Genomic DNA, 15,797 nt, shown 5'->3' on the forward strand with positions numbered 1-15,797 from the left:
TAGAGATATAGAAGTAGATAGAATAAGACTTGGTGTAGCGAGGGTAGTGTAGGAGACGTGTAGGGGCCCTTGTCTACTTAGTGCAGTACTCTGCCAGGATTGTAGTGTAGATACTTAAAAGAAAAAAATTCTCATACTCACGTATATATATATGATCTCTGCATATATAACCACCTTCTGCCCAACCAGATCGGTGACTTCCAGGGAGTACGAGTCCTAGGTCTCTGTCTCTAGGTAGAGCTAACTCCTGAAGGTTTCCCCACATAGTCGAGCGTAGTCAGTAGAATACTTTAGCTCTCAGAAACTTTGTTCTACTGGGGATCAGTCTCTCTTCCTTTCCTTTAGGGGGTGACTGTCCTGACATTAGGAAGGACCCCAGGTGTACCCAAGGGTTTACCCAGCTCATGATTACCCCACTTCTAAGGGTCTAGCCCTGCATAGCCCTGTAGTCTCAGTCTCTCATAAGAATAATCGTCAAGGGCTCTGGCCTAAGCCAGGTCCGCTTAGTCACTGCAGCAGGAATCTGTTGCTTTTGTCTGTCTTCCATACACTAGAACTCCTGACTAAACAAAGACCCAGAACAGAAGGCTACCTACACTTACATATAGGGTTGTGTCACAGGCAACAAGGAAGATAGAGAGAGCGTGAGGGTAGAAGGTCTGCACCTGTGATTGGTCAACACAACAGTTAGGCTAAACTTTTACATACATAGCAGCAGTGCACAGGAGAAATAAAAATGAGACACCTAGTGGCTGGAGTGGAAACCATGGCTCCTAGCTCTTGGAGTGGCACCTGACAGAGGTACTTTCACAAAGGTGGTATAAAACTTAGTACTGGGACACTACACATTCATTTGAGCTTAGCAAGTCAGTGTGAATTTAAACCTGGCTGCTTGAGGTCTGCGTAATTGAGTACATGGTAACATACTTGTCTTTTTCCACTGGAAGGAGAACTTGCAAAGCAGTGCTGAGAAGGTGGATGATGAGGGTAAAGAACAAGGTTTGAGAAATGGATATAGGATATAGGTTGTATGGTGCAGACTTAAAGGGAACCTGTCACCCCCCGTGCCGGGGTGACAGGCTCCCGACCCCCCGTTAGAGCCTCCTATACTTACCTAATCCCGCCGGGTCCCGCTTCTGGAGGTGGTCGGGTGATGAAGATCTCAGCCGCTGCAGCCCGGCGCGCGCGAGCGCTGGACTCTCCTGTCATTCTCTATGGGTGTTGGACTCATCTCTCAGCACGCGCGCCGGGCTGCAGCGGCTGAGATCTTCATCACCCGACCACCTCCAGAAGCGGGACCCGGCGGGATTAGGTAAGTATAGGAGGCTCTAACGGGGGGTCGGGAGCCTCTCACCCCGGCACGGGGGGTGACAGGTTCCCTTTAAACTGACACAATGAGGCTAAGGCTTGGGAATACCTGCTTTGCTGTGGGAGAATAAATACCCAGTCTTGGTACTATTGGTAATTAAACCCAGGGGAGCCCGAAACTGTGATGTCAATGCAGTGATATGTGCCAGTGTGGTGATGCCCCACTGTGAGGCGCGACCGGTCACTTGCCAGGTGGTGAAGTGTGACGCCACTCCAGTGGTGGTTGGTCGAGGCACAGCTCAGCCACGTGTTATGTTGCCAGTGCCGGTTGAGCACACAGGTATACTGGCACACCTGCTTTTATTTTAAATGGGCAGGCTATACCATTCCCCTGTGGATAGTAACCTGCTGGGCTGTTTGAGGGTCCCTTGGGCAATTTTCATGGTGGTCTGGAGTGGAGTAGTGACCCACCCGGACTATTGGCACTGCCACCCACAGAAAGGGGAGATAACCCAAGTAAAATATGATTACTGTGTTGATGCTTGGTGAAGAACCACAGAGTTCCGTTAAAATAAATATACTCTTGTTTACTGTGAAGATACCTGATGCAGGAAACTACAGTATACTTTTGTCTTGATGATAAGTTACTTTCAGACTTGAAAACAGGAACAGATCTGTACTGAGAGAGAAGAGGGTGATACAGCTGTGCTGGCTGGGTTGCGTGCTGAGAGGTAGAAAAGGATTAGAAGAGTAGAGAGGAGGAGAGTCCCAACCCAAGTAGTACTGTGCTCTGCCGGAACTTTAGAGGTAGAATACTTGAAAGTAGAGAGAATACTTGTGCCTGTGTTTTGACTCCTTGGTCTTCGCACCACTTATTGCTGATTACACCCTTGTTGTGAGATAGAGTGCGTAGGCTTCTAGCAACTTTGCCCTATCCTGATCAGTTCCTTTACTTCTTGTGGATACTGTCCTGCACTGTGTTACTCTTGTCCACAGCATGGTTTGAGATGATCCCTGACTTGTCCTCTCTAGTAGTGACTTAACACTTCATAGTGTGTAGTAAGGTTGCTTGAGGGAAAACTGTGTTTAGGTCTCGCATATACATGTGCTCTGCTCAATGTCTAGACCACAACTCTGAACTGGGGACCTGACAGGAGCCAGGGCCCAACTGGACTTCTGTAGAGAGCGTCCTAGTTTGCGCCCTTCCTCTACAGAATCCAAGGCAAGAAGACCTCACACCTCCTGTACCCATGTGACTTCCTTCCTACAGCATATGTAAACTGTGCTGTGAGTGGGTGAGGAGTGAATGTGTAACATGGAAGAAGAAAGAACTCTCACTTGTGTACAGATCCATGTGGTACATAAGAAAAACAATAACCCTTTAGTTCCTACAGCTGTGCAATATCTGAACATAAATACTTGTAACAACGACATCTAGTGGTAAAACTTTGGTACTGCTACATTACCCCCTACACTTAAGTACAGTCTTTTGCGAAGGGTGTAACCAATAGCAACTCCCGTGGTGGGATACCACACCAGTCCTGCTGGGAACAAGAAATGGATGCAATAGGAGACTGGTACCCTAAAAAGACTGTATAAGGGTGCGTTCACACCTACAGTTTCTGCAGCAGATCTGCAGCAGATTTGATGCTGTGTTCAGTTATTTAAATGAAATCTGCTGCAGAAAATCAGCTGCAGATCCTGTAGGTGTGAACGCACCATAAATGAGAATGTGTACTGCAGCTCTATTCATAGTCTATAGGACTGACAAAGAAATGAGCACTATAATATGGTAGCTTCATGAGTCCTAGTCACCCTGCTTCGGGGAAACAGTGTTTTCCATACAGATATTGAAGCAGGTTTGCTTAAAGTGAATGTTGGCTACGATTTGCGTTCCAAACTGCTGACACTGTTGGAAAGCTGATAGGGCAATGAGACACCTAGTAACCCTTCATATAGCTGTCTGTGTTTCCAGAATATAGTCAAATTCTCCTGTGAAAAGCGTCAGAGACTTTTCTAGGCCCCAGAATTGATACTGGCTAGAATACCTTCTTACCACCCACCCATTTGTGTCTCTGCTTTCAGCTGACTGTCAGTTAAAGGGGTACTCCAGCAGGAAAAAAAAAAAATAAAACTACTTTCAAATCAATTGGTGTCAAAGTTATATAGATTTGCAATTTACTTCTATTTAAAAATCTCCAGTCTTCCAGTACTTATGAGCTGCTGTATGTCCAGCATGAAGTGGTGTTTTCTTTCCAGTCTGACTCTTTGCTGCCACCTCTGTCCGTGTCAGTAACTGTCCAAATCAGTAGCAAATCCCTATAGAAAACCTCTACTGCTCTGGACAGTTCCTGTCACCGACAGAGAGAGCTCTGTGTCAGACTGGAAATAATACACCACTTCCTGCAGGACATACAGCAGCTGATAAGTACTGAGAGACTTGAGATTTTTAAATAGAAGTAAATGGCAAATCTATATAACTTTTTAAAACTAGCTAATTTTAAAGAAAGAGAAAATTCGCCGGACTACCTTTTTAAGCAGGGATATGGTTTTACGTCTAAATCCCACTGGGCAGACTCTTCTCTGTATACTATTTGAAAGACCAATACAGTTCTGACCGTTGTGGACTGCCTCATATACATTTTTTTCTTCTAGTATTTGTGAAAAAGTGGCGTCTGTTTATAGACACTACAGGAGGTACTATCACTGCTAGCTGTGACTTGCTGCTGGTTTGTGTTAAGCCACACAGCCATGGATCCCCACTGACCTCTGCACTTTGCTGACTAAAGTTTATCTCTTGTGATTATCTGCTCTCCTCCTCCAGGACACATCTATCACACCTCACCACCCTCAGCGGCCTCCTGGAAAGAAGCAGCAATTACAGTTACTATTTTATTTACTTTTCTAAAATCTGCAATTTTTATCAAATCTTTTTAAATATTTTTTTTACACCTTTATTTCCAGTGCCGCTACTTTGCCAATTAGCTGATTGGTGAGGTGCTGACAACTTGCCCCCCTGCTTACCAGTTATTGATAACCTATCCTGTGGATACGACAGCAGTAATTTAGCCTGAGACACCCCCTTTGAGGGAATATCTTATATAGACGTTTTGGGGGAGATTTATCAAACATGGTGTAAAGTGAAACCGGCCTAGTTGCCCCTAGTAACCAATCAGATTCCACCTTTCATTTTCCAAAGCGTCTGTGAGGAATGAGAGGATGAATCTGATTGGTTGCTAGGGGCAACTGAGCCAGTTTCACTTTACACCATTTTGATAAATCTTCCATTTACTCCCCCTTTTCCCTCATTTGGGATCCCCTCTGTGAGCCAAAACTTCGTAATAATGGTTCTCACGCTGGTTGACTAAAGGTGGCCATACACCTTCAATAACTGACGGCAAGGCCAAGCGATCCTGTGTTCTCTATGGGAAGAGGAGGGTTAAGCCACAGCCAGACTGCTTAGACTGCAGCTTATCTCTCCCAGAACAAAGGGATTAGGCAGTTATTTTTATTTTCCCCATCATGCTCCATACCTTTTATCCTCTATCGATGGTCAGGAGTGGCCCAAACAGTGCAAACAGCGGATACAGTAAACAAACATATAAGGCGTATAAGCTTGTCCAAGCATATTACCAGGTTGGATTTTAGTTTGAACAGCTGACAAATCTGCAGAAAATGTGTCATTGTTAGCCTTAGTTGTTACCTAGCTTTACTAGAATGCCACAAAGTGCATTTGTCAAGAGCTGCATCCTTATACTGCTGCACATGTCAGCCTCTTAAAGGGGTTATCCAGCGCTACAAAAACATGGCCACTCACCTCCTCCCCCCTCTTGTCTCCAGATTGGGTGGGGTTTGGAACTCATTTCCATTGAAGTAAATGGAGCATAATTGCAAACCACACCTCAACTGGAGACAAGAGAGGGGGAAAAGTGGCCATGTTTTTGTAGCACTGGATAACCCTTTTAACATGCTATACCACAGAATTCTCTTGCTTAGTAAATGTGCTGCCCTGTGTAGAGCTCTCCCATCTAGCGGGGGACATCTGTGACTACAATGTCCTCTTATTGTAGGGATTATTAGTGCATTGTTATTCGCTAGGAGCCTCTTTCCTGTTATCATGCAGCCATGAATGGCCAGTGACTTACGGCGAGATTACCATCACACTGGAACCGTTCTATTCTCCTTTTTATCAAGTCAATCATGGGAACCTATTAACTGGTTAAACCAATCTTTTGCTTAAAGCAGTCATGTAGCCCCCAGGTGGAAGGTGGGATTTGGCTGTGTCCATATCCTTGGCCTGCAGGTCTTTTGCTCCCACCATTTCCTTGGTTAACTCCTGCAGTACCTAACAAAGCTTTATCAAATGTATCACCTTGGACAAAACTAGAAACCTGAAGGACTGACTGTAAAGACTGAAAAGACCCCAGGGCCTGCCCTAATTTTTTCCCTTTCCTAATTGTGCCTCCCAATGTCCTTTGGAGGAAAACATTTATCTAATCCCTGGCAAATACATGTAATGGATGGCACAGGGTGGAATCTCTACACTAGGTACTAGAGATGATGGAATATAGAGTTTAGATTTAGGGATTGTCCGAACCGAGTTTGGTTCGGGTTCATACGAACCCGAACTCTCGGTAATGATTCCCGCTGTCTGCCCGCTCCGTGCAGCGGGCGGATCCAGCGGGAGGACCGCCTGGAAAACTGGGATACAGCCATAGCCATAGGCTGTATCCCAGTTTTCCAGGCAGTCCTCTCGCTGTACCCACCCGCTCCACGGAGCAGGCAGACAGTGGGAATCTGATGCCGAGCGTTCGGGTTCATATGAACCCGAACCTCGGAGGGTTCGGACCATCCCTGTTTAGATTCATCAAAAGGTTACTCATTCATTTCATTCTGCTATTAAAACTATTGTTGCTCTTAAAGTGATCAAATTGCACGAAATTAAAGCAAATGTACCATCAGGTATACCACTTTAAGATTTTTACATCAATAGACTGGCGCGGCACATGGATGCTGGTGCTGTGGTTCTTTTTTTGAACTATGGCCTGATTCCCCCACACAGCACAGGTCTATTCCCGATCACGGCCCGACCTAAAGCACTGGAGGAGGGCCCGGTGGCCCCCACTATGGGGAAACCCCTCCCCTCTAATAGAGCCGCATCACAGAGGGTAGGGGGTTTTGTCACACTGGGGGCTGACAGGCCCACCTTAAGTGCTTCAGGCCAGGCCGTGACCGGGAATAGACCTGCGCTGTGAGGGCCGCTGTTCAAAAAAAGGACCACAGCACCACCATCCCTGCACTGGTGCCAGTCTATTGATGTAAAAATCTTAAAGCGATGTACCTGTTGGCCTTATTTTCACGCTCTGTCATCTACAGACCCTATGGCGCATGAAGCTGCACAATATGATGCCAGAAGAGCCGAGAGTGTTTAAATCTTTGTGGGACTTTACTAATTCAGCCACACTTTGCAGAGTCCAGCCGTGTCCGGTAGTCACCTAATACCTGAGATAGGCTACATGCATATTTGTTACCATAAAGGTCGTAAGCTGCACTCTCGTCTAGTCTCCGACAAAGACAGACAACGATTGGCAGAACATGTTCACATCTCGGAGGTCACTGACCTCTGTGGGGAACAGATGTCTGGTGCATAGAGCAGCTAATATCTTTTTTTTTGTGGAATCCATATCTGGGAGAGTTGGGTGACAATTAATATGTCTGCCACTTATACGGATTTTCTACAGTCATGAATTTAAAAAAAAATTGTATTCAGTATTTCCTTCCCCAATTCTACTAAACAATTAGGTAGATTTATGCAGATCCATAGCAAAATTCACACCTTCTAATTATTTATATATATCTGTAGCTTATCTGCCCTGTATGAACATACCCTTAAAGGGATAATGGGCCATACACACTAGATTACTGTCAACCAATCCTTCTGACAGCAGATGTTGAGAGAAGGATTGGGAAACAGTTACAGTAATGCGCTTTGTATGATCTGCCAAGTGGAGTGGGGGAAGCGAAGTACATGATTGTTCCTTGATCCCTTTAGGTCAAATCTTGAATACTGTAATATAAAAGTGTGAGTGAGTTTTGTGTAAGGATTTTCATGGAGTTGCCCTTTAAGTCAGGTGTTGTAATTGGCGGAATCCCCCCTCCTAGACACGCCTATAGGAATTGAGGAATAGGCAGGACATAGACTGCGTGTGCCGAATAAGAAGGGAAGGAGGGCATCTGAGGACACGGGGATGGCAGGAACTGGCATCCGAAAATTACCTCATGCTGACTTCGATATGTATTGTCTGTGGTGAATGTGACCGTCTTAATCGTGCCGCCGCTGTTGTCTTGATGCCACTGTTTATTTTCCAGGCCTGTAATAATTGATTGTACAAGGTTTTAGAGGCACGGTGAACAATAATGCAGTGAAAATGGGTCACACCAGACCTATCTGTGAATGGAGTCTTCTCAGGTTCCCATGGTAATATTCAGCCGCTTTATTGAAAACTGATGCCGTGTATATGGCTGTGAGGTTCCGGGGATGAGATGCTTGAGCTGAGACGTGACATGTCTGAGGAATTAACACATTTCACTTTGTCGTCTTTTTTTTTTTCTTCATAAATTCGTGTGGGAGTTGAGCAGCCGTCCTCCTTGGCTCGCACGCTAAGATCCAGCTCGCAATCCTATTGTTATGATGATTACAGATAATTGGACAAAGAGTGTTTTATACACGATAAGAAACGAACGATACCATTAACCCTTTAAGGGCTCTCGCTAATTGTGACCTTCGGGACACAGCAGATTTTTCGGTTTTGCAGCCTGAGATCCGTAAACGTTATCTTTTGCCGTTTGGAGTCATCCTTTTTATTTTATTTTTTATTTCTGTATTTCAGGGGGAATTTTTTTTTTTTTAAATCACCACGTAAAAATTGTTTTGTTATAGTAAGATTACTACCACACTTAAAGGTGCAAACCTGAGAAGTTTTAGGGGAAGTTACAGAGCATATACTGTATGTTTATCAATTGAGAATTTCTGATTTTCTTACAAATCCTAATGAAGTGAGTGACCTACCTATAGTATTATGAATAAGGATTGGTGAGGATCACTTTAATTCTGCTTTTTTTTTTTTTGAGCCTATAGTAACACACGGTATTATGTTCAGTATCCTTTCAACCAAAATCAGGAGTGAGTGGAAAACAGAGAAACTGCACATCTTTCTTTAATAGTTTTTCTCTCCTCCACTCCTGATTTTGGCTTCAAATAACAAGTAAAATACTGGCGGAAACACTGGCCAAAAATACTGTGTGAACATAGCCTTACAGTCACCATATGACCAACTAGAAATTTATGAGGAAATGGGGAAATTTATTCTCTGATAGGCGTATACTTACATACAGCCAATTCACTAAACATTATGCAAGGGTTTGATGAATGGTTTGGTTGCATGCTTTACAGGTATAAGAACGGTTGCACAAAAGAGGAAAATTATAATGTAAAGGATAAATATCCCCACTTTTGTCCTTAACGTTACTTTCAGGTAATGGCTGCATGATACAGCTAACATCACGTTCTAACAGTGGAACTCCGGAGCTTGTTGTTTAACCTGTAGATGCTGCAGTCAATGGTTGCAGCGATTCCTAAGGGGGCTTCTGGGGGGGGGGGTCCCTTCTGTCCACCCATTGACAAGGTACTGTACTGCAAATAAACCGCTTCATACTACACCAAAAAAAAGTTACAATACTGCTGCAATATCAATTTTCTAACATGGTAACTAAATAAATATATAACATTATATATATATATTTATATATATATATATATATATATATATAGTATTTCCCCAATTGTAACAACCCATAGATAGAATGTAGTTAGCACTTTACATATAATTAACAAATGGAAGAACAGATTAAATTTTTTCATTTAGTCTTAATCTTCATAATCTGTACCTTTTAAAATAGTGCTACTTTAAATGCAGAGGGTCCTGCAGAGAACCAGCTCTTGTATGTTGTCACCTGACTCTTAGAATCTGGTCTGGAGGAAAAAAAAATAGCTGTGCCCTAAAGACATAAAAGAAGTTATCCTGGCTTTGAAAAATGTGGTCACTTTCTTCCATAAAAAGCCCCAATCTTGTCCTCAGTTTGGATGTGGGTTTTGCACTCAGTTCCATTGAGGTGAATAGAGCTAAATTGTAATACCGAACACAACCTGAGGACAGGGGTGGTGCTGTTTTTGCAAGAAAGTAGATGTCCTTTTTCTAATCCTAGATAACTCTTATATACTCACATTTGTTTTGTATAGTACAAAATATAGAAACTTGGAAATTTACTGATCCTTAAAACTAGTCAAATGAATTCACAGGCAATGGTGCTTCACAGTCGGAATATCATTGAGTACCAGTAAGCCTTGCTGGTACTGAACTGGTTTCCCATGTTCCAGATTTCCATGATAAATATATTTATTAGAACAGAAGGTGTGGGTTATTAGAAAGAAGTCAGATAGGACCTTTGCATTTGAATGGCTGAATTTTTTTTTATATTTTAATATTTCAATGATTTACAGGGCTGAAGTTGTTACTTTTATATTACTGCTTGTTTAGTTTATCCAGGGTTTCTCCTTAAAGGGGAACTCTGGTGCATACAATTTTGTTTTTACATTTCTTTAAGTTAGCTATACAACTAATTTTTTTTTCCCTATTGGAGGGACACTGCCACTCTTCTGCCACCACTGGCTGTGTCAGGAACTGCATGGGAACATATAGCTAGAACTGCTGCATACAGCATTAGGTTAGGTTCACACCAGCGTTTTACCCTCCACCACAATTCCACTTTTCTTTTCTGTTTTTATATCAGAAAATCGGCCATACTCCCAATTAATTTCAATAGATTTTTATTGCGCTCCATTTGAGTTGTTCTCGTTAAAATCAAAACATTGTCTGGGTTTCGTCTTTATGAACAGACATAAGATTGGTTCGTACACCAATTTTCTGTCTGTCCAAAAAAAAAAAAAAAAAGGAGAATGGATGGAAAGTGCACATCTGTTTTTCTGTTATATTATAGTCAATAATGGTGGATCTATATGGTAGGTATTTCCCTTCACGTCGGTTTGCTAGTTATCCGTCATCATAATTTTCTTTTTTTTTTACTGAGCATGCGCAGAAGTAAGAAGCTGTTATATTATATAAACTGAGATGCTAGAGTGTCTGTATGTTTTGGGTTGTTAGGGAAGTTTTTAAAGCTTAAAGGGGTACTCCAGTGAAAAGCTTTTTCCCATTTATTGAAACACATTACGAAGTTATATAACATTGTAATATGCTTCAATCACCTATCTGCCCCCTTCCCTATCTTTTCCCCCCTCAACCTCCCACCAGGAAGGGAAGTAAACTCTTTCTTACCTAATGAACATTGACCCCAGGCTGTTCTGTGGCAGCCATTTTGTGATAATGACATCATCAAGAGGGAGGGGGTCTAAGCCCTGTTAGGCCAGCCTCCCTTTCTCAGATGACTCAGGTTGCTCAGCACTAATTGGCTGAGCAAGATGTTAGCCATCTAACAGTTTTACAGAGTCAGTTAGACATACCAGGAGACAAAGTGCATCATGGGAAAGCCCAAACCAGGAAGTGAAGAAAAAATTAAGAAACCAACTGGAGCTTCAGTTCAGTTTTTTTTTTTATCAGCACCGGAGTACCCCTTTAAATGCAAACAAACCATTTTGAAAAGTGGATCATTTTGCAATCTGTTTGCTCATCAGTTTGTGGTTATACGTTCATTTAATATGGACAGATCCGCTCATGAATGAGACAAATGCAGGTGTGAATCTAGCCTTCAACCTGGGGAAGCTGTCTGTGTTAGCAGTTCTTAACACCACTATTGTTGGCAGCAGAGGGACCATGTTGCACCTTACTGCTGCTACTCAATGTAAAAAAAATAATTACATTTTCTTTGTTATATAGCTTTATTTAAAAAATGCAAATAATATCGTTTTTAGTTTATTTAAAGGGGTATTCCACTCAACCTAAACTAAACTTTCAATATATTGCTGTCATTGGGCGGAACATAACAAACAACCTATTCTTACCTCTCCACACTCCACCCAGTGTCATTTTCAGGTCCCTAGCTGAATGATTCCACCTCCAACTCAGCAGTAACAGCCCTCTCAACCAATCACTGACTGAGGCAGGACAGCACTGCGGCCAGGGATTGGCTGAGCAGGCTGTCACTGCCAAGACGAGTCCGTCTCTGAAGTGGAGGCGAGATCATTTATCCAGGGACCCGAAGATGATATAGGAGGACACTGGAGGGAGCATGGAGAGGTAAGAATAGGCTGTTTTATATTAGTTTATAAAAAGTTTAGTTTGAGTATAATACCCCTTGCAACTAAAGGTGAATTATACTGGGTTCATCAAATGTGGCATTTTTTCAATGTTATATACAGTATATTGCAGTGTTTCTATGTTAAAAATCAGCTGCCTTTTTGTCAAAGTTATCCTCTATCCTCTGATTGACATCTCTTGCTTTGTCCAGCTTCCTTTGGTGGAGGCTGCCGCCCATAACACAGGACACAATAGGGATAGAAGATTACCCAGTGGACAATTAATTATACATCAGTATACGGCATGAGAATAAAATGTATTTTTTCCCTCCTCAGGTATGCTTGGATTACCTATGGGGATGTTTGGACTTGTTTGCCTAGCACCTATTTAGTAGTATTAGCAATTTATTGGGATGGAATTTGCTGACAGGTTGATTATAATATGTACTGTAGAACATATAAGTTTTACCTTTATGCAAGCAGTGAAAACCTGTAAATGTAAACCCTTTAAGGCCTGGGCTCTCTCTGATGTGTACCCTAAGGGGGCACAGGTTACATCTCCAGGTCTTGGTGCCATGCTTTTGGTAGATGCAGCACAGCCTACAATCAGAGCCTTGATGGAACTTGATGTGAATTAAGAGAGAGACGATTTACCGATTTAAAGGCCACCTATCATTACTTTCATGCTTACTGGTCCATGAGTCATGGAGGTGATCGATACTGGAACCCAACTGATGGAAGAAATATATTACAGGGATAACAGATCATTCCCATCATTGCAAATATTTTTCAATGTATGTCCTGTGCCCATATGGGGAAAAACATCAGAGGACTGGCTGGATGGAGGGAAATATTTCTCTGAACACAAAGGGGGATTTATGAAGACTAGAGATGATCGAACAGCGCTGATGTTCAGGTTCGTACGAACTCGAACCATCGGTATTTGACTCTCGCAGTTTTCCCGTTCCGTGGGGCAGCCTGAGTCCCGCCTGGAAAACAGGAATACAACCTATGGCCCAGATTGTATTCCTGTTTTCCAGATGGGATAGGGGTTGTCTCCACCTTCCCCACGGAACAGGAAGACTGCAGGAGTCAAATACCAATGGTTCGAGTTCGTACGAACCTGATCATCTCTAATGAAAACCAGCATACTCGTACACTGGTCTTAAATTAGGCCCCACCCATCCCCACGTCCAGATTCACAAAGGGTCCTATTCCACGGGCCAAGGAGGGCCCGATCAACGATGTAAACGAGCACCGATCTGCTAGATCGCCGCTCGTTTACTGGGCCTAATCCACGGCCCGATGATCGTTGAGCGAGGGCTGCAGGGACATCGTTACCAATGTCCTTGCAGCCCTTGCAGCCCTTGCAGCATACATTACCTGTCAGGTCTTCTGCTCCGCTCTGTCTTCCTCCCCGGGTCCCGCGTGCTCTAGCTTCAGAATGGCCTGTCAGCTGACAGGCCACTCAGCCAATCACAGGCCACGGCCTGAGCGCTCCGTCAGCTGACAGGCCATTCTGAAGCTAGAGCGTGTGGGACCCGGGGAGGAAGACAGAGCGGAGGAGAAGCCCTGCAGGTAATGTATGCTGCGCTTCTCAAATCGTCGGTCGCCCGCCACGCACCGCTATTCCACCGCAGAGATGCGCGGTGGGGGAATGATGATTTTAGGTCTGACCCTTAATGAACGATCAGCCGATGACACGATCATCGGCTGATCGTTCTCTCTATTCCACCGAGCGATAATCGGGCCGAATGGGGCCGATTCGGCCAATTATCATTCCTGTGGAATAGGGCCCTAAGAGGCGCTCACCTCTTAGTGAATCCAGCTCGCCGGGCACCTGAACCAGCTTCCAGCAGGTGTAGATTTGGTTCATGATTTATGTGTGCAAGCAGGCATAAATCATGATAAGTGAGGCGCGGGAGGAGGCCATGCCCCCTCCCCGTCTTGCTGTGCTCCTTAGAGGCCTCCCTGCCCACCCATTGGGAGAACGGGGGATAAAGCAGGCGTACGCCAGAGAGAAGAAGAAAATCTGCGTCTTAACCCTGGAATACTCCTTGGGCACACCGTTCATAAATGTCCCGTAAAAAGAGTGTATATATATATATATATATATATATATATATTTATATATATATATATATATATATATATATCTACATACTATCTCATACTATCACAAAATAAAACACATTACAATCAAGAGGAGGAGGAAGGAGGCCAGAAAGGAGGACATGATTCCATACAGAGAAAAAGTGCTGTAAGTGATTGTAAATAATACAACATGACATATCGGCATCAACGCATGTATAAAGTGCAGTAATTCATGCTACAGTACACTGAGAGCATAGGTAAACCAAATGAAGGTACAACTATGCACAATGTATATACCACAAGTGCTGACCGCCCCAGCCTGTCGGCCTCCACCTCAGACTCCAACGCCATTTCGCTCCTGTTTCCTCAGGGGACATTCCCGTGTGTAGTTCAGTGATGTGGTTTCCAATTCATGGGCATGCTGACTGATGCAAAACTACAACTCCCAGCATTCCCACACAGCTTCACACTGTCTTATGTCGTGTAAAGATGACTGCTTGTTGTGTAAAGAAGACTTCCGTGTATAAAGGATTACCAGAAAGTCAAGGTCCGTCTGTCAGTCCTTGTAATAAACAGAATTCGCAGGGGATCACCTGAAGTCATCACTAGTCTTTATTGCTCTGTATCATGAGGACATGGATTTTAAATGCCAGTACTCTCTTGCTACACCTCAAGACTTTTGAGGTATGGTCTACCATATTGCTGTGTTGGGAGCAGATGTATATTTCTTGCATGTTCTAGAGCAGTGTGGTCCGACCTGTGACTCCCCATCTTCTCCTGCCAAGCTGGGAATTGTAAGTTTGTAACAGGGGAAGAACTAGAGGTCAGGAAACAGCGTTTTGGAAGAATCTACCTATAAAAAGGTGATGCCATTTATACACTGTAGCTGGGTTTCTCTACTGTGTTTATATACGGCTAGGTAGACACGTAACATCCTCACCTCTCACTGTAGGCTATATCGAAATATGGTCTCTGGGTTTGCAGTGCATGTTTGTATAGAGCAGCTGTGGTAACCTGTGGCTCTCCAGCTGGGGTAAAACAATGCTGCCCAGCACGCATGCCTATCCTTCGGCTGTCTGGGCACCCTAGGAGTTATAGTTTTGCAGCAAGTTGGGCAACAATGTGATAGATGCTGATTTTTCATGTTTCCCCATTTTAGTCTGCTAAATAATTTTTCTATTCATATATTACATCAGGTTCACATAGTGCCACAAAGGGCCTGGTGCTTTTTGTGACTTATATTACATTACTATTTGCATGGAACTGCTGGCAGTATTTGGGCACCTTATGCTGCGTTTGCGCAGAGTGATAATTCGCCCAATCAATCGTTTAACGATTTTGAAACAACGATTTTGTTTTTATAACGATCAGCGTTTAGATGAATAAATGGTTAGAAAAATCGTTAGAAAATTCATAAGAAAAATCGTTATTGTGATCGTTTTTAAGATCGCTTAAGCCCATCTTTCACATAGGGTGAATCTATGAAAGACTGTTTACACGAAGCGATCTGCGAATCTTTAGCAACGATGATTTGAGAACATGTTGAAAGATCAAAATGAACGATTTCTCGCTCGATCGTGCGCTGAGTTTACACGGAACGAATATCGCTCAAATGCGAAAATTTGAACGATAATCGTTCCGTGTAAACGCAGCATTATGGTAGTAGTTATTTGTAGTCATCTTTAAATGACCAATATAAAGAAGCCATCTGACATTAGAAAATGCATTGTATTTTTCTCCCCCCAGCGCCACTGCTGCCCTTGGGATGTTTGATTAGCCTCACTTACTTGCCTGGGAATTTGGGTCCAATTATATAGGGCAATTATCAGCCAAATAGGCCAATAGAACCCTATGTAATAGGACAAATGCTCGTTCATTGGCTGATTGGGCCATTCCTTGTAATAGGGGGTTTGCTGATGATGGTGAATTGCAGGAAGGGGCCAAGCAAATGATCCAGTGATTTTATTTTATTTTTTTCCCACCAAAATCAACACTGCGATTCAAGAGGTCATACAGCTTTTAGGCATGCCACATGACAACTGAAAACACGTCAGGGACACAACATGTTTGATGTCTATATGTCAGG

The sequence above is a fragment of the Dendropsophus ebraccatus genome, chromosome 1 (genome assembly GCF_027789765.1).
Source record: "Dendropsophus ebraccatus isolate aDenEbr1 chromosome 1, aDenEbr1.pat, whole genome shotgun sequence".
Classification (NCBI taxonomy): Eukaryota; Metazoa; Chordata; class Amphibia; order Anura; family Hylidae; genus Dendropsophus; species Dendropsophus ebraccatus.